Genomic DNA, 26,952 nt, shown 5'->3' with positions numbered 1-26,952 from the left:
CCTCTCTCATGAAAATTAGAATAACAGCATTTGATCAATTTGCCAATTCCATTTTGATACAAAACTGCAGAAATAAATGTTTGTCAATTTAATTTTGAATGCCTGCACACAGTCGATAAGTGAGTTTTATTTCAAGTCGTGTTGATCATTTTACGGACACTTCATCTAAATACAACTTCCAAAGAGCTTTATAATGTGATCTATCAGGCACATTAGTGGTGCCATGTTTAGTAAAACAATTGATAGACCTAGACCGCGAATTAATTGCATTGTGTTCAAACAAATCATTGAAGCAATGAGATATTATTTCAAACGTCCATTTATAGAATATTGAACGATGCTTTAATGAACATCCGACGCCTTGTGGATAAAGTAGCTGTCCATGAACACATGCATTCTCCTTAAATACGAGAAAGGTCAAGCAAATTGTTCTTTATACAACTCGGATACATGTACACTAAATTCCGCTTTCTAGCATCGGAATAAGGGAAAATAGTTTGAACAAGATGTTTTTCTATCGACAATGACTTTCATTTCATAAACGATTAAATATTTCCTAAAACTTAGGCACGTTCTTAGCTCTGAACTGTTTAAGTTATGATACATTTTATTGATTTCAAACGTCTGAACTACATTGCTTGTTCCTGAACAACCTTTCTGTTGTTAATGACGAGCTACTGTATTTTCTGTTTAGGGTTGTAATAGTTATGAGGCTGTAGGCCGCTAGGCTCAAGAAGTATACTGGAACCAAAAACAATATCAGAATATTTCATATTAATGTTAATCTCCGATTACACACTGGTGCTTGATTTCAAATACTAATAATACAATATGTTAATTAAGAACAACTCAAATGAGAGCAACAACTGTAAAAAACGACAAATTCCTGTTTGTCGTTCTCATAGAATGATAGTATTAGAGAGAAATTGGCACAAATATGAAACGTCATAAGACAAACTAAGTAACTCGGACATGTGTACACACTCATCTGTTCCCGGAATTGGGCTTGTAAAGTTGACCGGAATGTAACACATTTATGCGAACATGCTGCATGTGAAGAACGAGGTTATGTTCGGAAATATTTGAATGAAAATGATGTTGCTGCATTTTGAACGAATTTCATTTTCGTCTAAATATTTGAGACAAAAACAGGCTTGCCTAAGATTATTTGTTGCAAAAAATACACTGAACTATCACTTGGGTTACAAATAGCAGAATTTGAAGAAAGAGAGTAATATACAACGTTAAGTGGAATGTAGCATTAACACCGTGCCGTGTTTGGAAATATTGGTATAAAATGTTGATGCGGTATTTAAGACGTATTTTATTGGGGTTCTAAATATTGGACAATACAGGCTTGCGTAGGATTGTTTGGGGAGATGAGTTTTGTGGGCACTCCCTTAAACCGCCAGTATAACATTGTTCGCTTAAAATAAGATTGCGATGAAAGCACTGAAGATGTTCCGTTCAAGCAGTTTACCATTCAAATCGCCATTTTCCATAAAAAAACTCAGGTGTATGCCGGCACAGTGTTTTAACATGTTTGTTGTTATACGAAGGTTAAATTAATTGCCAGCGAAGTGTTTTATTACATAAATAATTAAGATTACCAAGAGTAAAGTCATTAAATTTGACTGCCGAATCGAAATAACTACGCGAGTTACTTGCAGCGTAGATATATTTAAATATTTCTGACACGGTAAACTGTCCAAATACATCCGATGTGTTTTGTATGCACTTTATCTAAGTAGACGATCAGAAATAATATAAGTTATTTCTTGTTTTCTAATCCTCGAACATATTGTGATGTATTTCATTTATATTCATATAACGTATGTGTGTATGCTATTTTTCGAATGAATAAAGTTTAAAGTAAATACTTCCGATGTTGCCGTATGCAAAGCTCAAATATGCGCAAAATTTTAATGTCAACCACTAAGTTTTCATGAACGGTGAAACTCAACTTCGGAGCTCCTCGGCCATTTTTATCGAAAACAATCTAGGATGTTTGCCGGTACATCAGTTGAAGAAGTTCGTAAGTTTTTTTAATTATTACATTAATTAAATGTAGTGATTTGGGGTAGTATTTATTGATTTAGGTTTAAATTGAATGCCAGTGAAATGTATTATGGCAAACATAATTAAGATTCCCAAGAGTAGAGTCATAAAGATTTAACTGCTAAATAAAATTACTACGCGATCTCCTTGCAGCGGACTTAAACTTTTTGAGTATGTAAACCGTCCAAATACATCCAAGGTTGTTTTCGATAAAAAGAAGAGTTCCGATGCATTCACACGTCCGAGGCCATTTTCTCTGTTGTGAAACCTTTTAAATCCTCTGTTGCGGGGAGAGGAATCACGTGACTTCAAAAGAGTCTGCACATGGTTCACCAATAGTTACAACCGATTTGAACAAATAGGTAAGTGGCGCTTGTTTCTGAATAACAGTTTGACAGAAAAGATATGAAATTATGTCTTAGCCGATAAAAGACTATGTTATGTTCTGCTACTACACGTGTGGACTGCTTTAGATTTGCCTGTGTTTATCAGATAAAAAAAACTATTTGCGAGATGAAAAGTTTGGGTAAGGTCTTTAATAAATGTTTTTTTCGCATTCATACGGGAACCCGATTTCAAAATGAGGGAGACTTGCATCCATTATGAGAATTACTGCAGGGAATGCATTTGTTTAAAGATTAACACTTGCAACCTAAAACTTAAATCAGAAATGAATTTCCAACGACAAAATATGTGATACACTAACTTATTTGGTATTAATTGTAAAAATAAAGTTAACAAAAACTACAATTAACAAGTGTTTTGAACAACGAAATTGTTACAACGTTATTTATTCTTAAACTATACGCTGTAGTGAAAATGATAACTGAGTTTTTGTAACTTTATCATACAAAAAAACACAACAGCGTTGGTTGGTTCTGACAATTAAGTTAAATAGCTTTAATGTGTAATTTTGATGAAAATATTAAGTTGTATCCCAATACTTATGATACTATAATAATACAGGCATAAATTAAAACATATTGGTATGTGTGTTCTTTTGTTTTCGGTTCACATAAGATCCCATATCGGATCGATAATAAAGCGAAAAATAAATAAATAGTGTGCGGATATTTGACGACGTTACTCACTTATATGCGTGTTATTTTTCAAACGTTATCCTTCAAAACAAGGGGAAAACAGTTCCTTCACCCACTTCGCTTATGATTGAAACTTTCCGCTCGCGCTGAAGTTTTACATTATTCCGCTTTTCATATACACCAGAACAAAAAGAAAACATAATTGGTTGGACAGAATAATGTTAACTATTAATACTTCATACAGATAAGGTAGTGTTTATTTCAGTTGGCAATTTATTTTTCAATTTTGCAAGTTGTGACACACGCTACACATTTAACTGGAATTCTTTATCTTCCGATATGCTTTTGTATGGTCGTTCATTAGATAGCCCCTTTGTGCTCATTTATCTTCAATAAAATAGAATCCATCGCTTTGGAATAGCAGAAAAAAGACAAATTAAGGTCATTGTTCATTTTGCTATAAATTGGATTATCAACATTATCCCTATTATATGTAATTGTATCTGAGACTGCTTGGTAATGAATTGTTACAATTATCAGGAAATCGTAAAAAGTGAATTATAGCGAGATTCTGTTAAGCCAATTTCGTGTTGTTTTGAATTTTTGGCATCGAGAAATTACTCTCACAGAGGAATATAAATAAAGTTAAAGTCATTGTACCCACAACCCGAGTTATTTAAATTATACACGAGAGCTTCAGCGGTAGAGTATTGGATCACGTAACTATTGTGTACCCATCAGTGGTGACATTTTACTTTCAATCGATTTAGTGACCTCCTTCTCGACTGGAGCTGAGCCAATGGGCCAAGCACTGTGATGTGTTACATGGATGGTAAGTGGGATAGGTAGTAGATACATTAAGCCGGTGCTTTAGACGATTATTATTTTATACATGCGACCCGGTCTAGACCTTTTCTTACTGAGTTTAGAAGCTACGTATCATTATACTATTTTAAACATGCTCTGCTAAATAACTTATTGAATTAATTAAATAAATTATTCTATGTATTAAACGAATCATATAATTATGTTACCAGCCCCACAACCATATTCAATATTCATATTAGATTGTAGTTTAGGCCCAAAATTCTGCTCCAAAGTGAGCTGAGGCATTGTCACATCTCCAAAACACCATGAAATCAATTAGGGCTAAGTATGGCAATTTTCAATGCATGAAATGAGTTTTTTTTCTGATCAGCTGATGATAAGACTAAACTGCATCCTTCTCTCTCGTGTTTGTTGAATTGGTAAGATGTGATTGTTTAGCATATATTTGCGCTATTTGCCGCTTTCGCCTCTCAGTTGTTTGAGTGGCATGATGTCATTGTGTAGCATTTTTTGCAACAGTTGATTGTATTAGCCATGGAATTTAACACACTTTCAAGAAAAGCTTTATTTGGCAGGGAAAATACGTGTATCACATGTCAGTTCCAATTAGTTAGATTTTAGAGAGTTGATTTGTCCCAAATTAAGCCATTCTAAAACTATCATTGTCTTGATAAATTTTAGCTTATAATGGCTTGATTTCAACAACACTTGACGAAGTTAGCATAAGCCAGATAAAATGCACCCATCGTCAACCTATTTTCATCAGATATGTTTTTACAGAGCAATGGACCTAAACTTGTGTAATAATATATTTGTATAAGAGTAAATCTAAAGCCATGACTGTCCATGCTATTACTCGACAAGAACTGGCTTTATATCAAAGATATGTACACGCGTAATGATCAGTGCGCGCCTGTCAACAAAGCTGGAAAGCACCAACTTCAAAACCAGAGGATAGGAAGATGAATAACTACATTATCGCCAAAGTAAGCGACGTATTGTTAAGGTAGCCACATAGCAACGCATATATAGGTTTAAATAGAGATATATGTGTAAGTAGAATCTCCGAGAGCACAAGCAATCCAAAAAAGAGTTACTACATATGTTTTGGAGATGCCGTTATCATACATTCAATTGCCATTATACCAGCTATGTAGGTGTTAACTGTCCTATCAATACCTGTTGACAAGGAACAATCTATAATACCTTTAAGAACTTTAGTGTTACCAAATGTTGTTTTCAGTTCATCAGATAATAGAAATTCAGTGAGAACATGAGTACAATATAAACGTGCGTACAATAAACAGTTTTTAATGAAAATACGTCTACCTATTAAATCAAAGTTGTAAAGTACGTGACAATTTTACCACAGTCGTTTTCTAAGAATGATCATCATCAAAGTGCCTGCAAACAACACATTAAATTGTTGGCACTTTGGGAAATCACTAGGATTATTCTGCCTCTAGTATAAAAGAAATTACAGTTAATATTATTTCGAAAAACGGACGCCTACCGAAATCCCATATATCTCCTTGGTAATCCCTAATGTATTAATCAAAATATTGCCCTTCCTTTAATTGGAGATGACTCCATTTTACGTGCTTTCAATTTATGTCATATGCTTAACGTCTTTACTCATCAAAGGATTGTGTGAAAATAAGCAGGAAATGATTATGCAATCGCAACAATAGGAGGAGCCAACATTTGGCGTTAAAATGGGTAAGACCTGGAGAACGCTCGTGGCCCCACTCGCTAGAACTTAAATGTTTATTTTTTTAAACGAGGTAACGGGGTTGAGTAAGAAAATCGTAAGCAGACATATATCTTAACAAATACAGCCAACAGTTGAATGAGTTCAGACCACTTGACCTGCACGTTATTTTGTGCGTTCTAGCGAGATTTCACATACTTAAGTGTTACTTGAAAGGGAGCGAACGATCATTGTTAACATCATTGCTTGGTTACAAATTTGATGTTTTGAGAGAGGGCCGGAAATATTGGTATAACTCGTGACCCAATCCCATTTCACGTTTGATTATACATTTATTAAATTGAACTACTTTATTCAAATAAAAATTCAGCAGAAAAGCAAAAAATAACGTATAAATTGCTGGAAGTTTACCAATAGAAGAAAATTGTGCTTGTAAAATATCCCTCATCGTATATCATGAACAATTTCATTGTCTAGAATTATCACTTACTTAGTAACATTCCAGGTAAATACATTTACACCCGGATTTCTGTTTTTCGCAAGGACGTATTTGAGTTACGTTGTCGAGTTTACATCTGAATCACAATTATGAAAACGTGATAGTCCCGCTTTAATTCTTTAAGCCAATCTTGAAGACATTGAGCATTTACTGTATTCATTCACTATATTTTCGCCAAAAGGAGAATCGTCATTTCTTTTTGCCAAACAATACAAAACACAAATTGCACAACTTCACATGCTGGTTACAATTTGTGTAAAGGTTTGTGACTCTGGCCTAAATACATTTAGAGCTAAGCACGACAAAGGCCATTCATTATTCATTACAAACAATGAACTCTGCTGGGCACAGCCTTATGAAAACACCACATTAACATGCTTATGTTTCTTTATGCCGTAAACTGTATAAAGTTTCATGACTCTGGCTCAAATAATTACTGTGAAAACGGTTGACACAAAATTCAATGACAAGTAAGCATTTTAACTTAATCTAGAGCCATACCGCTATCTTTACTGCAGGGAGCCACACGTTATACAACAGGTGCACAACTTCAGATGCTGGTTTACATTCTATATGCCATATTTTCAAAGTCACGGGCCAGAACAAGGCACGTTTTAGGAGAAGCTTCACACAAATTCCCAGGCGCACAACTTCATATTCCATTTAAGTTTTTTATACTTCGCATTTGGAGATACGCGCGACACATGATTGCAGGCTATATAGGCTAATTTATAACCTAGAATAGGGTCATAACTCTGCAGATGATTGGTTCAGCCACACACGAAACCCCAGATGCACAATTTGAAATGGTTTTTTAACATTACAGATTTGCTCTTCCGGCTCATACACTTTTAGAGATATGCGCGGCACTAGATGGGATGGCAGGAGAAGGAGAGACAACTGTACAAAAATAAACATTTCCCCATCCCTCCGGAGATATAGTTCAAATAGTGTATGCACCCTTCAGCACCAGACAGATTATTTTAAAGCAGACACGATTTAAGCCGATGTCTTGACAACAATCTTTATGCTTTCACTTATCTATTGTAAGTATTTGATTATTAATACACCCCGAGGAATACTATAACAACCTTTAACACTTATCGCTGTTGTTTTTTTAAGCTGAACACTTCTAAGAATTTAAATGGTCATGAATAGAATATAATCGCAAGTATTAACACAAATATCTAGAAACATAAATATATATTTATAATTGTCTTAACAAAAGTACAGTGATAAACATAAGTACACTGATATGAGTAATGCGTAATCCAGTATGTAAACCAAGGTATTGATGTAACAGATTGGAGGGAAAATTGGTACGAACGTAAGAATCGAGTCCAGATTTGAATAGTACGTTTTATTTGTCATTATTAAGAGATGTCCATGCACATTGCACATTGGTCTGATGCTTCGCCGTTGTACGTCCAACTGTAATGGACAGAATCGGATCATGAAGAGTTCTAGAAAAGTTGTTTAAACCGTCGTAGAGTACACCGCAGCGTCTCTTTCTGCCGTGGGATATTTTTACGTTTATGGCCACAAGGATCTAGACACAATTGGACATGAACATGTCTGGACCTGCATTCAAAATAGTCAAATCTAAAGAAAATATATAAGTGTTTGGGTTTTTTAATGAAAGTGTGCATATCAAATAAAATGAATGAAAAGAAAGAATTGCAGATATTTTTAAGTTTTTACATCAAATGACCAGTGAGATGCTTAAATTAGGTCAAAAGACTTAAGATCTCTAATGTCTAGAGGCCCTGGAATGTACGTACAAAAATAAATATTGTACATATTTTTACATTAGCAAGGCTTGTATTTTGAATGCATAATTATTGACACATGTTGGGACATGTGTGAGGTTATGGCCATACAAATTAGTTTTAATCCCCCAGAAGGCTCGTGTTCCAATGAACTCCCGGTTCACTGACCGTTCAACGGCGGTAATCCCATTTATCAGTATGGCTATTTTGATGCCTGTTTGGTCTGTCTGTGGCTTTAATGTGCGTGGTGTTAAGACGTTCGTGTCTCTAGTTCATTGTCGTTTGGACCTTGTTGTGTGCCTCTTAACATACCCCTTGTGAGTAGCCATGCAAAGTTTTTGTTGTTACAATCATGTACAGCAAATGTGGAATATACCTGGCTGTTACAGTCGTGCATAGCACTCGTGGTTACAATCATGTATATAGCTCGTTGTTATAATCGTGTACATCCCTATCTTTTCACACACCAACGTAATAACCAAATATAACGTTCTATCCGATAGTTCCAAAACAAGCCTCGGTCGAAATAAATCTTCTAACTGAGTGTCAACTGTCTGATTAATGCATTCATAAAGCCAATGTTCCGCTCTCTGACTAAAAAGCTAAACCTCTTAAGGGAAACATTTAATAGACACGCCAATGGATAATGATGAGGATATAATGCGTCATTTGATAAAAGTGCACGGATATGACCATATCAATAATCGTGCCAAAGGCCAACAAAAATGCTTACATTTTGTAATTTTAAATGGATGAATTGTACACAGGGCAAATCATTTGAAAATTGAAATATTAAAAATACGTTCAATCGTTTGTCTATTTTATTTCACAAAGGGATATCAAATAGCAAGTCACGCAAAAATATAATTATGTTCGAAATCCTTTTGAATTCGAGTAAAAAAGAACGTATGACTGATAATTGTGAAAACGTGAATAATTCGTACACTTTTTCGATTTGTTTTCCATTCGCCTGATCAGAAATAACGGGAAGCTATAGACCTTGACTAGCATTGTGTATCGTAAAACAACGGACATGGCATTGCATTAAGTTAAGCAGACACCAACCCAAACATCTAGACAATTTATTTGACGTTCTCTTTACCCAATACATTCTTGTACTCTGTATGAGCCCCTAGAGCGCACGAAATGAGAGACAAGTGTTATGGACGAAATATGCCATTTAAAGAATGTATGATGTATGATAGTGTTTACTTTTCAGATAATGTCACGAAAATACCTCATTTGCTTCAGCTTTACTGCAAAGAAATTATTTCTTTACCACTCATTTTGTTTTTAATTTTACGTCTTTTTGTTCCTTACTTACAGTAAAGAAGATTCAGATAAACATCTTATTGAAAGAACAAAAAAGAAAAAAGGGTCGCAAAATTCTATGTCGATCATACATGCAGCCATGCGGAACGAATGGTCGAATTTAGGTGTTTTTACTTGCTTCTTTTGCTTACAACTTTGTTCATGTGTGTTTCTCAAAGGATGCTGTTATAGTTAATAAATACAATTTTTATACGGTATTACATTTTGGCGCTCGCTACAAGACCTTTTAACTTACTTCAAAGCGAAAATGTATTATTTTAAAATACCGGAAGTCCGGGACCTGTTTTCCGACGCTTGCTCTATGGTATCATGTAATACTTCAAACGGGCAGATTAAAGAAAGCCATGGCCGCCTCAAACACGCTAAGCTTACGATTGTTTGTATCAGCATGCAAAAAACTGTCCGTGATGTATCAGGTTAAGCTAAACTTGTTTTTGATTTTGATTTTGATTTATCATTTATAATCGATGGTATTTCCTTGTTTCATTTGTTCTTCTTAAGTTCATATTAGACTTTTGAAAACAATGAAATTAATTGTGTGTCTTTTCACAGTGTGTCTTGGAGAGCTTAAGCGCCGCGTAGACAGAAAGTTTAATAGATAATTTCTTAGATTTCATCGAAAACGTTGCAGTTGGAGTTATACTCTATCTATGTCTCTTGACGATCACTTATCCACTATTGTCAGTCAAAGCTTGCGCATGTAGAAAGCATACGCTAACATAGTACTGCTAACTGTGTGTTACAGATCAAGGCTGCTATGTATTAGAGTAGTTATATGAAGAATGCATTTTGTTCTTTTTAGTCTGATATGGCTTAACTGTTATTCAAGTACAGCGGTAGACATATGGATGAGTTATTAGTATTTTATTTATGTGTATAATGAACAAATAAGTATGAAATGTTCAAAGACTAATAAGAACCTTAATTTAGATGGTGTCTTTTTAATCATTAAATTATTCAGTCTTAAACTCTTGACAGTTACAAAAGGGAATACCAAACAACGCGTCGACCAGTGGTACAATAAATTATGAAGTACACTTGGTTGCTTTTCATACATATTTGTGATTTCAAACCCGCTTTCGTATAAAACAAGCATCATGCATCTTAACGTTGCTGATCTGTAGCTACATAATATGCCCAGGGATACATTCAACTGTTCTCACAGCGTTTTATATGACATTTAATAGCAAAAATAAAAAATGAGAGAAAATAAAAAATATTATGTATATAGAGTATTAATTGAAAAGCAGCATAAGCATAGTTCAGGAACAGTGTAGACTTAAGAACACAAGTAACCACATTAAGTTTGGCGCATTTATGGGACGTTAGCGTATGATCGAATCTAGTTGAAATCTATACATTGAATCTTCGTTTTTGGTTCATGATATCATACTGATTACTAATATATAACATTAATCAATTACCAAAACTACATTTTACATCACGTTTTTGTAATGTGCACCCTTTACTTCAGCTGGACCCAGTAAAGTACAATCGATTATTTCGATACTTTTTCGTATACAAAACTTGAGCATATTCCAATAATTGCAGGCTATTGAAAATACCTTGGTCAGAATATGCATCATTTATGCTCAGCTATTTGTCTGGACGCACCTTCAATATGTTATGTTGCATGATAAAAGACAAATAACTCGTGTCCGATCTCGTTATGAATTATTAACGAATAATATTTCTTTTACATACAAATAAGCCCTAGTTTTAATATGAAGATAGGATTGGCGACATAGCTGATCAGTTTGGATTTTTAAAATATTATTGTTCTGTATTTGAATATTTTAAAATATAACTTCATTACAATGAAAAGTTATGCTTTGCTTTTCAAAAACGACGTCTAGGAATGCAAAATTAAATATTATCGCAGTCATTGGTTGATATGGCAGAAGCCAGACCACGTTCGTATTCCAACAAACTATGGAAGTGGTAACAGGACACATCTTTAATTCACGGTTGCAGGTGATAGACATTGAACACAAAGCAAGTCCAATCTGCTGTAATTATGATAACTTACTTTTAAACTGAGATTACACTTTTAAACTTCTCCCGTATGAAGTATGAGGAACCTCCTCCCGTATGAAGTATGAGGACACTTCTCCCGTATGAAGTATAAGGACAACGGAAGGTCTGTTATTTTTTTATAGCTATAGATAGACGTTCTCTTTAGTTTGTTTTACTAAGTCCTAAATGCAGTACATTTACGGGGTGCCCTATATTTTTCTGTATAGATTGATATGAGGAATACATGTTAAACATAGTTTGTCTGAATGTGTAGCATAAGTTCTGAATGTACGTACCATGGTCTTCAGTTGTCAGGAATGGCTCAGGAGATTATTATTACCAGACAAGTGCATTATTTTACCGATTGGTATTAAAAATATTTGTTGATATGGCTACGGGTACTGCTAGTATGCTGTTCATGGCTAAGCAAGAGTAATTTTTATTCTGACGAAGTGAAGTTGCGTATGTTTTTATGCTTGTTGGGTATCTGATAGGGTTTGATACTTGAAAGTACGACGACCTTTTGTCAAAATTTGATATACTTAATTAGGTAAATAATACTTGTAAAAGAGCAAAGCATATACGAGCATGTTTGGAAAAGTCTGAAAATGCCGGCTTCAGATTACTAACGTGTTACGCAAGCTGAAATATCCGAGAGAGTTAAAGATGGCCTCAAAATATTTCTATATCAGTTATAATTTATATTATCAGCAAACAGGTTAGTATGAATCCTTGCAATAATGTTTTTCTACTCAAAATGTACTTCAATTTCGTATGTCATATTGACAACCTGAGCGCAAAGCCAAGGCCTACAATTTGCTGTGTCACTTAAAAATTCTACCATCCTTATTTGACCCATGTCGAGATCAAAACCGTTTAATGAAAATAAGCCTGGTCGGGTTTATTTCCCTCTAGGTCTTGAAAAATTTAACGTATTTTCATTGGCTGCACATAAAAACAATTCGCTCATGCAATGAAATTATAAAGAATAAGAACACACCTGGAAAATCGCTGTTCAGAATAAGACTGAAATAAAATGATGGAATAACTAGCTTATTTAGGCCCAAACCAAATATGATCAGTGGAATATATGTATTGGGTTTCTTCTTAACAACATATTTGGTAAAAGCTGAGACGTCATTTACATTTGGACAATGTTTAAAGGACGACACATTCGATTTTACCTTTGAGGACCGCGTATCAAAATGTTTGGAAAGAAGCCTCTGTCTGTCTGTCAGCTATCAAAGAGTTCTACAAGTGTGTTTTCTTCGACGAAACCGCCTTCAAGACGTACAAGAAACTTCAGCCCCCAAACGGTGCTACAATCTTAATATTGCTGAATATATAGATGAGCTATACAATACTAGCTCAACAACCTCCAGCAACGGTTCATATTACCAGAGACCATGCGATAAACGCACTATTTATTCGAATAAAGGATCTAAAGGTTTCGCATGTGTAACCGCGTATTGTAATTAAAAAAATAAAAATTGGTGGTCTATGACCTAGAGAGGCATTTGTTTACATTTTTAATTTGTCGATTTTAAAGCATTTAAGATCTCTTTTCACTAGTGATTATGACGTTTAATAAAGGACTCTGAATTATAGTTACCCAGGCAAGTTGTGCTTTGCTACGTGTTCCAAGGTAGAAGAACATACACCATACGTGCAATACATGTACAGTATCCGGCTAGCGTAATTTTCGGACAGACTAGTTATTTATTATTAATTTGTGGATTCCATGTACCCTCACACATTTATACTGTCCAATCATGAACCCAGTGAAGATAACTTTCATTTTCATACTTATTTCATGTCGTTTTTTGGAGGAGAAGGATTCTCATGATTTCCAAGTTCAACAGTATCCGGATAATTATATTTCGGACAGTATCAACGTTTTACCAGTCAACTATGGACAACTAGTGTATTTTAATACCTTTATTAATTATTCAGTGTCCACTAGAAAGTATGTTTCTCGTACCATAGAGAGCAGAAACGATTTACTTCCTATATGCTTGTTGTTGTGTGGAGATATCCATCCGTGCCCCGGACCCTCAGCTGACACTTCTAGTTCCACCACAAGTGATTTTAAAGTTTTCAATAAACGTGGTCTTCACTTTATTCATGTCAACACTAGAAGTCTTTGACCAAAACTACATGAAATTAATTCTGTAGCTCGTACATCTAGAGCCGCATGTATTTGTGTTTCCGAAACCTGGTTAGATGACTCAGTTCCAGATTCAGAGGTTAACATCAACAACTATTGTATTCAGCGCAGGGATCGAAACAGACAAGGCGGTGGCGTTTGTATATATATCAGGAAGGATTTATCATTCAACACACGCGATGATCTCAATCATGAAGAATTAGAAGCTACTTGGATTGATATACTTTTGCCAAAATCAAAACCTATCTTATGTGGTGTTATTTATAGACCTCCTGTGCAACACAACTTTTATACAATTTTAGACTCTTTATGTTCGTCAAGTAGTGACTTTTTACAATGTGAATCTATAATATTAGGAGATTTTAATACAGATGTGTCTAAAGTTAAGTCTTATCCTCTTTTGCAATGTTTTAAGTCATTTATTAATATGTTTCATTACAAACAATTGATCTCAGAACCTACTAGAGTTAGTACTACAAGTGCAACTATTATTGACTTGATATTGGTGTCTGATAATGATAAAATTACTCAGTCAGGTGTAATTCATACTTCATTTAGTGATCATAGCTTAATATTTTGTACAAGAAAAGTCAGTAAAATTCCTATTTGTTCTCATAACAATGTTACTTTAAGATCTTTGAAAAATTATAACAAAGATGACTTTCAGGCTAGTCTTCTAGCTACTGACTGGTCTCCTGTTTTGCTGAGTGATAGTGTAAATGATGCCTGGAATATATTTAAACAGTTACTTTTATCTGTGATAGACAATATAACTCCTGTGAAACAGACTAGAATTAAACAGAGAACAGAACCATGGATTGACTCAGACATTCTTAGTGCGATTAATGATAGGGATAAAGCTTTTAATAAATATAAATGTGATAGAAACTGTGATAATTATGAATCATTTAAGACTCTCAGAAACAAAGTTCAGAATCTTATTGTCAAATCAAAAAAGGAATATTTTACTAATACACTCGAGGAGAACAAAAATGACTCAACCTCTTTATGGAAAACTGTTAAAAATCTTGGTTTGCCTTCCAAGAAGGGTTCATCTTCAACTGGTTCAAATATTTGTTTAAATATCGATGATAATGTGTGTTTTGAAAAGAAACTTATTGCTGAATCATTCAACAAATTTTATACAACAGTTGCATGTAAACTTGTTGAAAAGTTGCCAGAAAGTGTGCATAAATTTAGTAAGAATTTTGTTAATACTTATTATGCAAATAAGGGTGCTTTTGCAAACAGTTTTTCTTTTTCCATTGTTTCTGAAAGTAAAGTTCTTAAATACTTAACTTCATTAGGTGTCAAAAAAGCTACTGGTTTAGATGGTATACCTTCTCGTTTTATCAGAGATGGATCCCCAGTTATTGCTGGTCCATTAGCTCATATCATAAACTTATCCCTTATCCAAGGTCAAGTCCCTGATGATCTTAAATCTGCAAGAGTTGTTCCCCTCTATAAAAAGAACGACAAATTGTCTGTTGGTAATTACCGGCCTGTGTCCATTTTAAATGTTGTATCTAAACTCCTTGAAAAGGTGGTTTATGACCAGGTTGAAGCTTATTTTAAGGATAAAGATCTGTTATATAAATTACAATCAGGTTTCAGGAGTGGTTTCTCTACTGATACTTGTCTAGTTCACCTTACAGACTTTATCAGGTATGAAAACGATAAAGGTAATGTTGTTGGTATGGTGCTGCTGGATTTGCAGAAAGCGTTTGACACAGTCGACCATTCCATTCTTTTAATGAAACTACAAGCATCAGGTCTTAGTATTGACGTCCTAAATTGGTTCAAATCATATTTATCAGATAGACAGCAGCTTGTAGATGTCTCTGGTACTTATTCTTCCAATTCCAAAATAACATGTGGGGTTCCTCAGGGCTCAATCCTTGGACCCCTTCTCTTTTTAATTTATGTAAATGATATGTCAGCTGTGGTCAAAAATAAATTGCTTTTATATGCTGATGATTCTGGTATCCTGGTATCTGGTAAAAGTTTATCTGTTGTTGAAAAGGCGCTGACAGATGATATGGATTTGGTCAGCCAATGGTTAGTGGACAATAAGTTGTCACTGCACTTGGGTAAAACCGAGTCAATTTTATTTGGGTCCAAGCAAAAGCTTAGGTCACAATCTAACCTGCATATAACCTGTTCTGGTACATCAATTGAATCAACTTCATCTATCAAGTATCTTGGGATTACTATAGACCAAAATCTGTCATTTTGCTCCATGGCCGAGTCTGTTCTTAAGAAGGCCAACTCTCTGTTAAAATTTCTTTACCGCAAGAAAGAGTTTCTTACTCAGCATACCAAGAAACTTCTGGTTATGTCTCTAATTCAGTGTCACTATGACTACGCATGCTCTGTTTGGTATAATAGCTTGACACAGTCTTTAAAAAATAAGTTACAAACTTGTCAAAATAAAATAATGAGATTTGTACTTGACTTAGATTCCAGAGCCCATATTGACCCATCCCACTTTAAGTCCCTTAGCTGGTTACCGGTCCACAGAAGAGTTGAACAGATAATGTTGTGTCATGTTTTTAAGATAAAAAATGGCCTGTCTCCGGATTACATGGGTGAACACTTTATTTCGCAAGATTCCGTACATAATTATAGTACAAGACTTAGTCAAAAGGGTGGGTATTGTCTACCTAAAGTCAAAAGTCATGGTTCTAAGTCCTTTGCTTTCTTTGGAATTAAACTATGGAATGATTTACCTGTAGAGTTAACGGAGATCAACAGGTTACAAAGTTTTAAGGTTGCCATCAAAAGGCATCTTATGAACAGTATTTAAAATTGTTTTTACCTATTTCGGCTCAGGATTTTAAATTGTTTGCTAATATCTTTTTACAATTTTAGAAATGTGTTTTAAATCCTAGCTGCAAACAGGAGTGTCACTAAATCAAGATTTGACTGTGATATACATTTTTATGACTCAATAGTACTTTTACACATGATTATATTTAGGTCCGCCTCTCTGTGTCATGCCGCCAATACAAAGGACCACAATGGAAATAAGGGCTTGCCCTTTTTTGTGTTATCCTTGGTGTTGGTGTGTATGTCATAGTTTTCTCGTATGTGATATAGTATTTAATAATGCTCATTATTTTATCCTATGTTATGTTGTTAACTATGTATATGCTTCCTATGCCGAAATAAATCTATCTATCTAATTCATCAACGACGAGTATTGCGAACGCACACTTTGCCATACAAACTGTCAAAGCATCGGTCGTCAAAGTCTTCTAAAGTGTGACGACGGTTTTTCTGCATTCGGACAAGCTTTAGTCACGTGCTTACCTTCGGGTAATTTCACACAAACAGACTTCAGATGTGCACAAAATTGTGAATTTCCACCAGTTAAGACTGGGGCAACGTTAATCAACTTGTATCCGTACAGATTTACAGAGAATACAACGGCAATTTATAGCTGTGGTGAAGGTTACTATAATCTATCTATGTCCCAGAAATAGATTGCGGGTCTGACGGACAATGGACTCCCTTTAACTGCGCGCCTGCGTGTCACTACTCAGCTGCACCCAATGTTTCAAATGGTTACGTTTTAACAGGAACTTGGTACACTGTGAATGACTTGGCTGAATATTCTTGTCATGATGGATACTATCTCTCTGAAGAATCTCCTTTCATCTCCTGTGATCAGTATGGTAACTGGAGTAGCCCTCAAATGTCATGCTATCCGTACTGCACGCAGGAGACCATACCTGTTTTGGCAAATGGGGAACCGGAACCAGGTGATCTTTACAAGTACACCATGCAAGCGGAGTATAATTGTTCAAGCGGCTATTATTTGTCTCAAGGTAGGAATGTTGGTATTTATTATATTTTTTTTACGGTATGCTATATATATATATATATATATAGAGAGAGAGAGAGATAAATTTAAGCCCATGTATGCAGAACATAGAGAAGTTTCATCAGTATCAGAATAATTATAGTTATTTTTGGCTCAGATTTGCTTTTTACTTTAATAACAAAAGAAACTTATAACAAATGAAGACAAGATGTTAATAATAATCAATATGTATTGTGTACATTCGTCTATTTTAATGTTACATTTGAAACCAGTGCAAAATGACATAAATTTCATATAGGATTTCCAGATATTTAACATCACGGCTTGAGTATAAATAATATAGATTTATGACGGATGGAAAAGATTTAACGTTAAAACAAGAGAATAAAGATGATTCGATCGGTAGTATACCGATTACGTTAGCATGTAAATGTAACGAATAAAAACGATTGGAGTGATGGTTTACCTTATACGAGAGCGTTTTCATCTGGTATCTCTTCGATAGCAGGCTCGTAATGTTCGATTCAAAACAACAAAGATAACTGTTATTGACTGTCTAATAAGTTTAATATCTATCAACCTTTTATTATTTCGAAGGTTAAACATTTAGTACATTGTTCATGCGATCGGAACTGAAAGTATTTTACTGTTTCAAACATACATAAATATATAATGCTGGATATTCGTCTGTCTATGAAGTCCCTTCATACCCTGTGATCAGAATGGTAACTGGGGAAGTCCACAAATCGTATGTTTTCCGTACTGCACACAGGATACCATACCAAAATGGGCAACCAAAACCAGGTGACCTATACAACTACACAATGCAAGCTGAGTATTATTGTTCAAACGGGTATTATTCATTAGCAGGTAAGGCAAGATTCTTAATGTAATGTTTTTCTATTCATATTTTAAGACAAACTGTTATGTATAAAGAATTTGAACAACAAAACAAAAAAAAACTATTAACGTTTTCCTTTCGCAAAGGCAAAATAAATACAATAAGTATATGTATAAAGTTATAGTGGAAATATTTCAAATCTATTCTGCATAACACCGAGCGCAGACAAAACCCTTGTCTCTTGTTTATTGTCAGTATGTCTCTTGTTTTTGTTTTTTGCCTCGTGTTTTTGCATGTTTTAGTATCGATGGTGTATTGCTTGTGTGCTTTGTTTATTTTATGTTTAGCGTTGTCTTAATTGTTATCCCCCGCCTATGAAATAGGGAGGGGGATATTGAAATGGCGTTGTCCGTCCGTCCTTCCGTCCGTCCGTCCTTCCTTCCTTCCTTCCTTCCGTCCGTCCGTCCGTCACCTGCGTTTTCTCAGTAACTAACCGGTAGAATTTCATGAAACTTAAAATAAATATGAACCACTATACTGGAATGATGCCCGTCCAAAAAAAAAATGATTAATCAATTGTTCTTGGAGTAATTGCCCATGATTTTTTGAAAAATGCACATTCACAGGCATTTCTCAGTCACTAGCTGGCAGAATTTCATGAAACATAAAATAAATATGAATTACTATACTGGGATGATGCCTGTTCATTTTTTTTTTGGATTGGTCAATTGTACTTGGAGTTATTGCCCTTGATTTTTTGAAAAACTCATTTACAGCCATTTCTCAGTAACTAGGTAGAAATTCTTGAAACTTGAAATAAATATGAACCAACATACTGCGATGATGCCTGTTTATTTATATTTTGGATTGTGTAATTTCTATATGAGTTATTTGCCCTTGATTTATTAAAAGATCCATGTTTGCAGCCTTTTCTATGCAACTAGCTGGTAGAATTTTATGACACTTGGAATAAATAAGAACCCGGGTTCGATTCCCGGCTTGGGCGCATGTGAGTTTTGTTTGAAGTCACCAAGCCGGGAATCGAACCCGAGTGAGAAGCGAGTGCGCTAACCACTGCGCTTACCGAACAACCATGCGCGTTATTATGTACTGATGTTAAAAATACAAATAATTATTCGTTGTTTAAAATAATACCGATTGTATTTCAACTTTTTTAATCACCTAGGCCAGTTACAAACTGAAAATAAGTATTCGTTGTTTAAAATAATACCCATTGTATTTCAACTTTTTTAATCACCTAGGCCAGTTACAAACTGAACAAACAAATACTTGTGACTCGATTGTAAAAACAAAGAAAAACGTAACTCCAAAAACGTACTGGCATTTTTGCCTTTCCACCACTTAAATGCCATGCCTGATTTGCTGAGTATGTTAACAAAGCAACAGATTTTTTTTCAAATCCTTAATATAATTAATAATTAGATACCAGTGGCATGGCACCGCAATTTCCAAACTTCGCAATATGATGAGTATCATGCACCAACAATAAAGCATATCCTTATATTGTAGGATGGCCGTTTATTCAGTGCGATGTTAATGGCGTGTGGTCAAGACCCGAGTTCGTGTGTGTGACGTAATACGTTATATTTAAGATATAATTAAAATTTAATTAAATGTATATGTGTCTACATACTGTATGTTTAGCAATGTAGGGCATATTTGATTGTCATTTGAAAATGAAAGTTGTTGACAGCCAACCTGGTACAAATGTACAAAATGGTCATGTTAATTACAAAAACGTGTATTCCTTGTAAAGCTGTCATATTTATACAAAAAAAGTAGTACTTAAGTGAGGGGTTTTCGATGTGAAGAGAGAGGGGTTAGGGAAGGCAAGAAAAGCGGCCTTGGGTCCTTAACGGACGGCAGTTAGGATGCGAGATTACCTTAAATGTCATGCTGTATTAAGAACTTATTATTATACTTAGAAAGAACGTGGAACAATAAAGAACTGACATTCGAACGGTTGTTGTTTAATAACTTAAAGACTTCCAACAGTTTAAGTGAACACTTAGAGAGTTCTGTGGCTGTTACGTCACACGAGTGTTTTGGTGCCGTGACCAGGATAAAGGCCAATGCTGATGAACTTGGGAACGCGAACGCGGAGTACTGCCGACTATTGGATCACATTTGAAATGAAGAAGAAAACGGTACATGATGACAACTGCGGTTCGAGTGACTATGGACATTGCAGCGCGACCAGGCCACGGGACAAAAATTAGTGACGTTTTATTACTTTGTATTTCTTGCCTAGATATGACATGTGTTGCTATAATTTTGGGATATATAACGGGGCAAAGTTTTTGGATAATAAATGCAATCAGAGCAAAGCTGTTCTTTTGAAGGAGACCCTTAGCAATCTAATTTCTGACTGAACGTTTCACAATATTAAGTACAATAAAAACATTGGATTTGATTAAGAATAAACTAAAGAATGAGTATTTAAGGTAACAAAGTTAAAAATATTGAGAAATTCAACAACAACAAAAAAAGTAAAACAGGTGTAAAAAAAAAACGTTGTTAAATGCAAATGAAGAGCTTGTCATTTATTGAACTAAATAATTTAAATACGTTATTGAATAACTAATATGAAAAAGAAAACTAAGTCATTTAAGGACATTAATTGAATAATCAACATGGAAAGAAATGTAAATAAAAGAAGTCTGAGTAAACTAATTTAGCAGGTCTAACATTAATAAAACTTGCATAAATACAAAAAATAATGACTTAAACTCAGGGTTTAGTGCAAACACTGAAGATAATATTAAATGTGATGTTTTTATGTCGAAGAAGGAGAAAAATGGCAGGTTTTATTACTTCAGTTGTCATGTGTCAAGTAATTGTCAAACACATCAGATAGGTAAATGAATTCAATGTTACCTGTAATTTACTTGACAATAATGATATGAAATCATTAAAATTAAGTAAGGTTATAGTCGTGTAAATAATTGTAGTATTTTGTCAATGTATCATTTTATAAAATATTGAGTAAATTGGTGATGGTTTTAAAGTTGTAAAAATCATATAAATAAATCATTGTTTGGATCATAGTAAGGTCTGAGAGAGAAAGCGTGCAAAACGAAAAGTAATTTCTTAGATGTCATTATATAAAGAGTATCGCCTGAATACGGCAAGTAATTTTCATTTTCGAAATCACTAATTAAATTGTTTGTTAGGTAGTAAGTAATCTAATTAAATTATTTAAGTAACTCACAGATTAGTTTGGTAAAACTAATGAATCAATTATAAAGTTGTAAGTTATCAGATGATAAGCATGACGGTAACATGTTAAGCTAGAGTTTAGCTTTCTTATAACTATGAAGATGTACAAAGTTGTACAAAGATAAACAAAGATAGTGGTCAAGAAAGACCAAGTGATTGGAGATGATATGTTCAAGATATTGAATTTCAACAAAATTGTTGGACTCCTGTGAAGTTACATTAGGGTGTGAGTTATTTAATAAATTAATTGAATCACTTACGTATTAGTTTTCTTAAAATAATGGAATAATTATGAGATTAAAAGTTGTCAAATGATAAACATACCGAATCTTCAATCTTGGTCTAAATAACTGTGTTAGATATCTGCTGATAAGCAGGACAGAACGGAATTAATGCACATGTTGAATGAAAGGGTGTTTTAGTGTGGTAAAGGTAACATATAAGCTTTGTAAAATATTGCATAAAAAGAAAATGTGTTCTGAATATTAAGATCAAAACGCTGTTCATGAAAATAAAACGTTCACAGAAAACTTAGGACAAACATTCATTAAATCTAACATACAAAACACTTACACGCAGATACAGTAATTAATTATAAATGGGGCCACTTTCAAAATATAAGCCTGCTTGAAAATATTAAGTTCATGGTAATAGCAAAACCTATGTCAATGAAAGGTTTTAGAAGTACAGGCAATATGTCACGTGATACGAACAGTCAATGTCAACATACTTCTTCAGCGGATATCGAAATAATATACCTAGTGGTGATATTGTGTTAAGTGGTCATCAGTGTTTCATAAAGGATCGAACTATATTCTGGTATTGCGTATGTGATGTGCTAACCACTTGGTTACACTTCGGAATATCCAGAGGAGCTAAGCACACATTCTCGTATGACCTGTGCTCGGCTTGACGTCACATGATCAAGTCTTTATGACCGTGATGATTCCTGTGTGATGGACAACACCAACTTGAGATCGTTAATATCTTCAATAACATGAACACTTGCACACATCTATATAAGTACACTTCAAGAATTAGCAGTCGTATAATGGCAGAACATTTCGAGTCGGTGGGGACATTCTACAATCAAACAACCCCTTGGCTATAAACTCTACAGCTACAACAACACGGCAGCAGCAACAACAACAACGATGATTCCCTATCTTCAGAATGATAACATGAAAATCAGCGCTACATAAAACATTGACTAAATACCAAATTTGACAACAGTACTGTCAGTGTTAATTACTTGGACTCAATCTGCAGTGTTATTTTCTAATTGTTAACTATGTTTATTAATTACCTGAGGGCTAATTACCAATTAGCCTATATTATGTCAGAAATTTTGACAAATATGGTGTCAGTTTACTTTCTATTGCTTACGAAAAGAAAATCTTGCATTAAAAAGGGACGTATCTACGTATCTATGGACACTTAGAGAGTTCCGTGGCTGTTACGTCACACGAGTTTCCCACATTGTAGTGCACCCACACCCGTCAACGGCGTACCAATGGTAAAGTTTTAGATCTGTTTAAATGCGTTCAATCAATGAACTTAATTAGATTAACCCTAATCGTCTTTTTATCTTTAAAATGCACTTTTTGTAGGACATAAAGTATGGCAATTGATAGGGAATGTTAAAAGTAAGAACTGACCACTGGAGCCCTTCAACAAATGTTGATATATGCTAAAATAGTCCACACGTTTGGAGTTTGTTACTAACGCAATTCAACAAAAGTGTGTAGCGTTATAAAAATTAATAAAAGTTTTAATATCTATGAGCCTGAGTAAATCCCTGTGGGCGAGTGGTTACGAAATCGGGTTGTTGTTGTTTTTTTCTTGACTACCGCCGTTGGATCGCTCCATAATACAACCAGTTTTTTTATATTTTTGTATTTGTTATATATTCTGCAAGTTCGGTATCAAAGATTGAAATAATTATAAAGTTCGAGTTTTCAGACGCATTACCGGGAAAGTATTTTGGTGCCAAAACATAAGCGCTTCTGTTTGGGTCTTCGAAGACTTTTTCAAACTCGTCTTAAAGTTAACAGTACGTTTAAAAATATGTCTTGCTTCAGGATACGGGGTCAAAAGAATACTATGATGGACAAACGGCGGTTTATTCGTGCAATGAGGGCTACTACTGAGAAACCCAACTTCCGGAAGCAATTGCAACTTGTCACGTGGACGGAACGTGGACATATGACACGGCGTGCTATAAGCACTGCAGTGAACCCCCTTCCGTAGATAATGCAGAACTTACTATCCATCGCCCTTACCCCTACACATTCCAAAGCATAGCGTATTATACATGCAAACCGGATTATTTTCAAGAGACACAAAATTTGAAACAATATGACATAAACGGTAATTGGAACGGCCTAGTCGTCTGCTGTCACAAATGCTATGATTACTCGAATGGCAAATGTGTGCCTAACACAGTATTTTTTAACTGTTGGAATGACTCATGGACGAAATAGAACGTAATATAAAGTAGATTCATGTATTTCAATACAGCCAGTGTCATGAGCATGGTGGATATATGCTTGTAATTAGGGATAGCTGATGTTTTTAACTTTGACTTTGCAAAATTAATACATTTAGATATACTCTTGTGTTCGTTCCAAATCAAACCTGTGTTTGGCAGCTCAAACATAAATACATAGATCTGACACAAAGTTATAGTTTCGCGTTTATAATTTAGTGGATTAAATCGTTTCCGAACTGACGGTAACAAGTAAAAATGCCTTGTTCAATAATTTACTTCTAAAAAGTAAATATAATACACGTTTGACCAAACGGTGTATAATATCAAAAAGGCTACAACCCTTCTTCCTTGTGCAATGACAAATGTGAACGGACGTGTACATATAAAACGGTGTGATATAAACACTTCCGCGGACTACCGGCTGTACCAGTTGCAATATTGTTTCACCTTCACTTATGAAAGCATAGCATATCATAAATGTTACTCATTGACATGTGCTTATGCGAAACACAGTTGGTCGTATGTTGCACAGAATGACGATACGTCCGTTGCATATCAACGTTTCAGCTTATATGTACGTTGTAGATCAAAGTGTCAGATTGAATGAATGTAGTAGATCAAGGTTTCAGTTTATATGTATGTTGTAGATCAAGGTTTCAGTTTATATGTATGTTGTAGATCAAGGTTTCAGCTTATATGTATGCATTGTATAGATCAAGGTTTCAGTTTATATGTATGTTGTAGATCAAGGTTTCAGTTTATATGTACGTTGTAGATCAAAGTGTCAGATTCAATGTACGTTGTAGATCAAGGTTTCAGCTTATATGTATGTTATAGATCAAGGTTTCAGTTTATATGTATGTTGTAGATCAAGGTTTCAGCTTATATGTATGTTATATATCAAGGTTTCAGCTTATATGTATGTTGTAGATCAAAGTTTCAGTTTATTTGTACGTTGTAGATCAAAATGTCAGGTTCAATGTTTGTTGTAGATCAAGGTTTCAGTTTATATGTATGCTGTAGATAAATGTGTCAGTTTATATGTGTGTTGTAGATCAAGGTGTCAGAGTATATGTACGCTGAAGATAAAGGAGTAAGAGTTGTACTTTGTAGACCAAGATGTAAGTGAAAGTGGAAGATAACAGGGGATTTTTTAATATGATTTGTCTTATAAACAGTTGTTGTCGCACAAATCATACCCTTAAATACATATGAAATATAAAAAAAATCATCATGTAATCGTTAAAGTTATATTTGTGTATATAAGGTAGAGAAAATTATTCAAGAGATCAAGAGGAATATGTGTTAATTGGTATCTATGTACATGTAGCATCATATTGTGCACCATAGTCAATTACAATCAATAATAAGAACTCGTATTGATAGTAAAGAAAAATAATTTTATAAACTTCTGCCTGTTACATATCTGTTCTGAATAGAAAGTTCTTCATAATGCGCTGTGTTTTTAACACTATCATGATAGCCACAAGCCGAATAGACCCAGAAATACAATTTACACTCCCTCAGTATTTACCCTCTCCCACAAAATTATATTAACAGGAATATGTATCTGGATATCAATAAACGTGCAAAATAAGTCATTATTTTTTATGAATAAAAAGAGGGCATTAAAACTGTCCGTGTTGCACATTTTATCCCTAAGACATGCGTTTTTTACATTACGTTGTATGCCAAATTTGATAAACCTTTGTTTTAATAAAACAAAATCCATGTAATTGTCCAATGAATATAATAGTGAAATACATGTAATGCTCTTGGGGTCATTGTTACTCCCTTTTTGAGAGAGAGAGAGAGAGAGAGAGGGGGGGACGACAGAGAGAGCGAGAGAGAGAGAGAGAGAGAGAGAGAGAGAGAGAGAGAGAGAGAGAGAGAGAGAGAGAATGGCGGGAGCAGTATATATTGTTTCTGTAGTTTTTCATATTAATATTGACATTAGTGGCATAACTCGAAGAATCTTGGTAGGGCACCACTATATGATGCTACATACAAAATATCAAGGGTCTAAGCCTATCGAGGCGTGGCTAGTTTTGACCCTAAAAGCTTTATTTCAACAATCTTGGTAGAGGACCTATAGACAATGTTCCATCAATTTCTTCGTGTAGTTTTTGAGTAAGTGCTAGAAAAACAAATACATGCTAATATATGAAAAAACCAAGGGAAGATAAAATAAAATATTCTAAAATAGAGTGTCCCAGAGATGTAATTCTTGTTCAATTTTACACTGCCTTATAACTATGTACCAAGTTTCAATTAATTGCTTCCATCAGTTTTTGTGTAAAAGCCTTGGCAAAGTTTGCATAATAAACGAGGGATGTTTGTCAAACATTATGTGCCTCTGAGCGCCAGGTTATCATGACTATTTGGACAATTGAATTACATATGCATAGACTGAAATGCCAGGTGATTTGACCTGATGACCTCAAAATCAATAGGGGTCATCTGCATGTGAAGTTTGAGGACCAAAGGTATAAACGGTGTCCAGGTATCACTCGGAAAGGTTATTCGCATTCAATGCCACCGTGAACTTGCCTGTGACATAATGGTTTTTTTATTATTCAGTATTGACAAATATTATACAACACAACACGTTGCAAACATATATATATATATATATATATATATATATATATATATATATATATATATATATATATATATATATATATATATATATATATATATATATCAATGAGACATTTATATATAGCGTACTTGTTATTTGTATTACATAATATTTGTTTTTTAAGTATTGGTGTATGAGTGATATCACATGCAAAAACATATTGTACAAAAGGTCAATATAGGTCACTGCCAATGCAGGAAGCAATCTTTTAATCTTTCAATATTTAAGTGTTGAAATAAAAAGTAAGAAGACAATAATGAAGGAGGGTAGGACAGGTAGAAAGGATAGAAAGAATAGAATAGAATAGATGGGATAGACAGAATAGATAGAATAGATAGAATAGAATAGATAGAATAGATAGATATAATAGATAGGAGGTATTTATGCATTTATGTAGTTATTCAACAGATGCCATTTGTTTTCATGGAAGTTAATTTTATTGTTGACTAGAGCTGTTTCGCGCTCTATTTTTTCTCTAAGTTTTACATAG

This window comes from Mya arenaria, chromosome 7 (assembly GCF_026914265.1).
Source record: "Mya arenaria isolate MELC-2E11 chromosome 7, ASM2691426v1".
In the NCBI taxonomy this organism is placed as follows: domain Eukaryota; kingdom Metazoa; phylum Mollusca; class Bivalvia; order Myida; family Myidae; genus Mya; species Mya arenaria.
The sequence above is the reverse complement of the archived record's forward strand: the minus strand, read 5'-3'. Positions refer to the sequence as shown.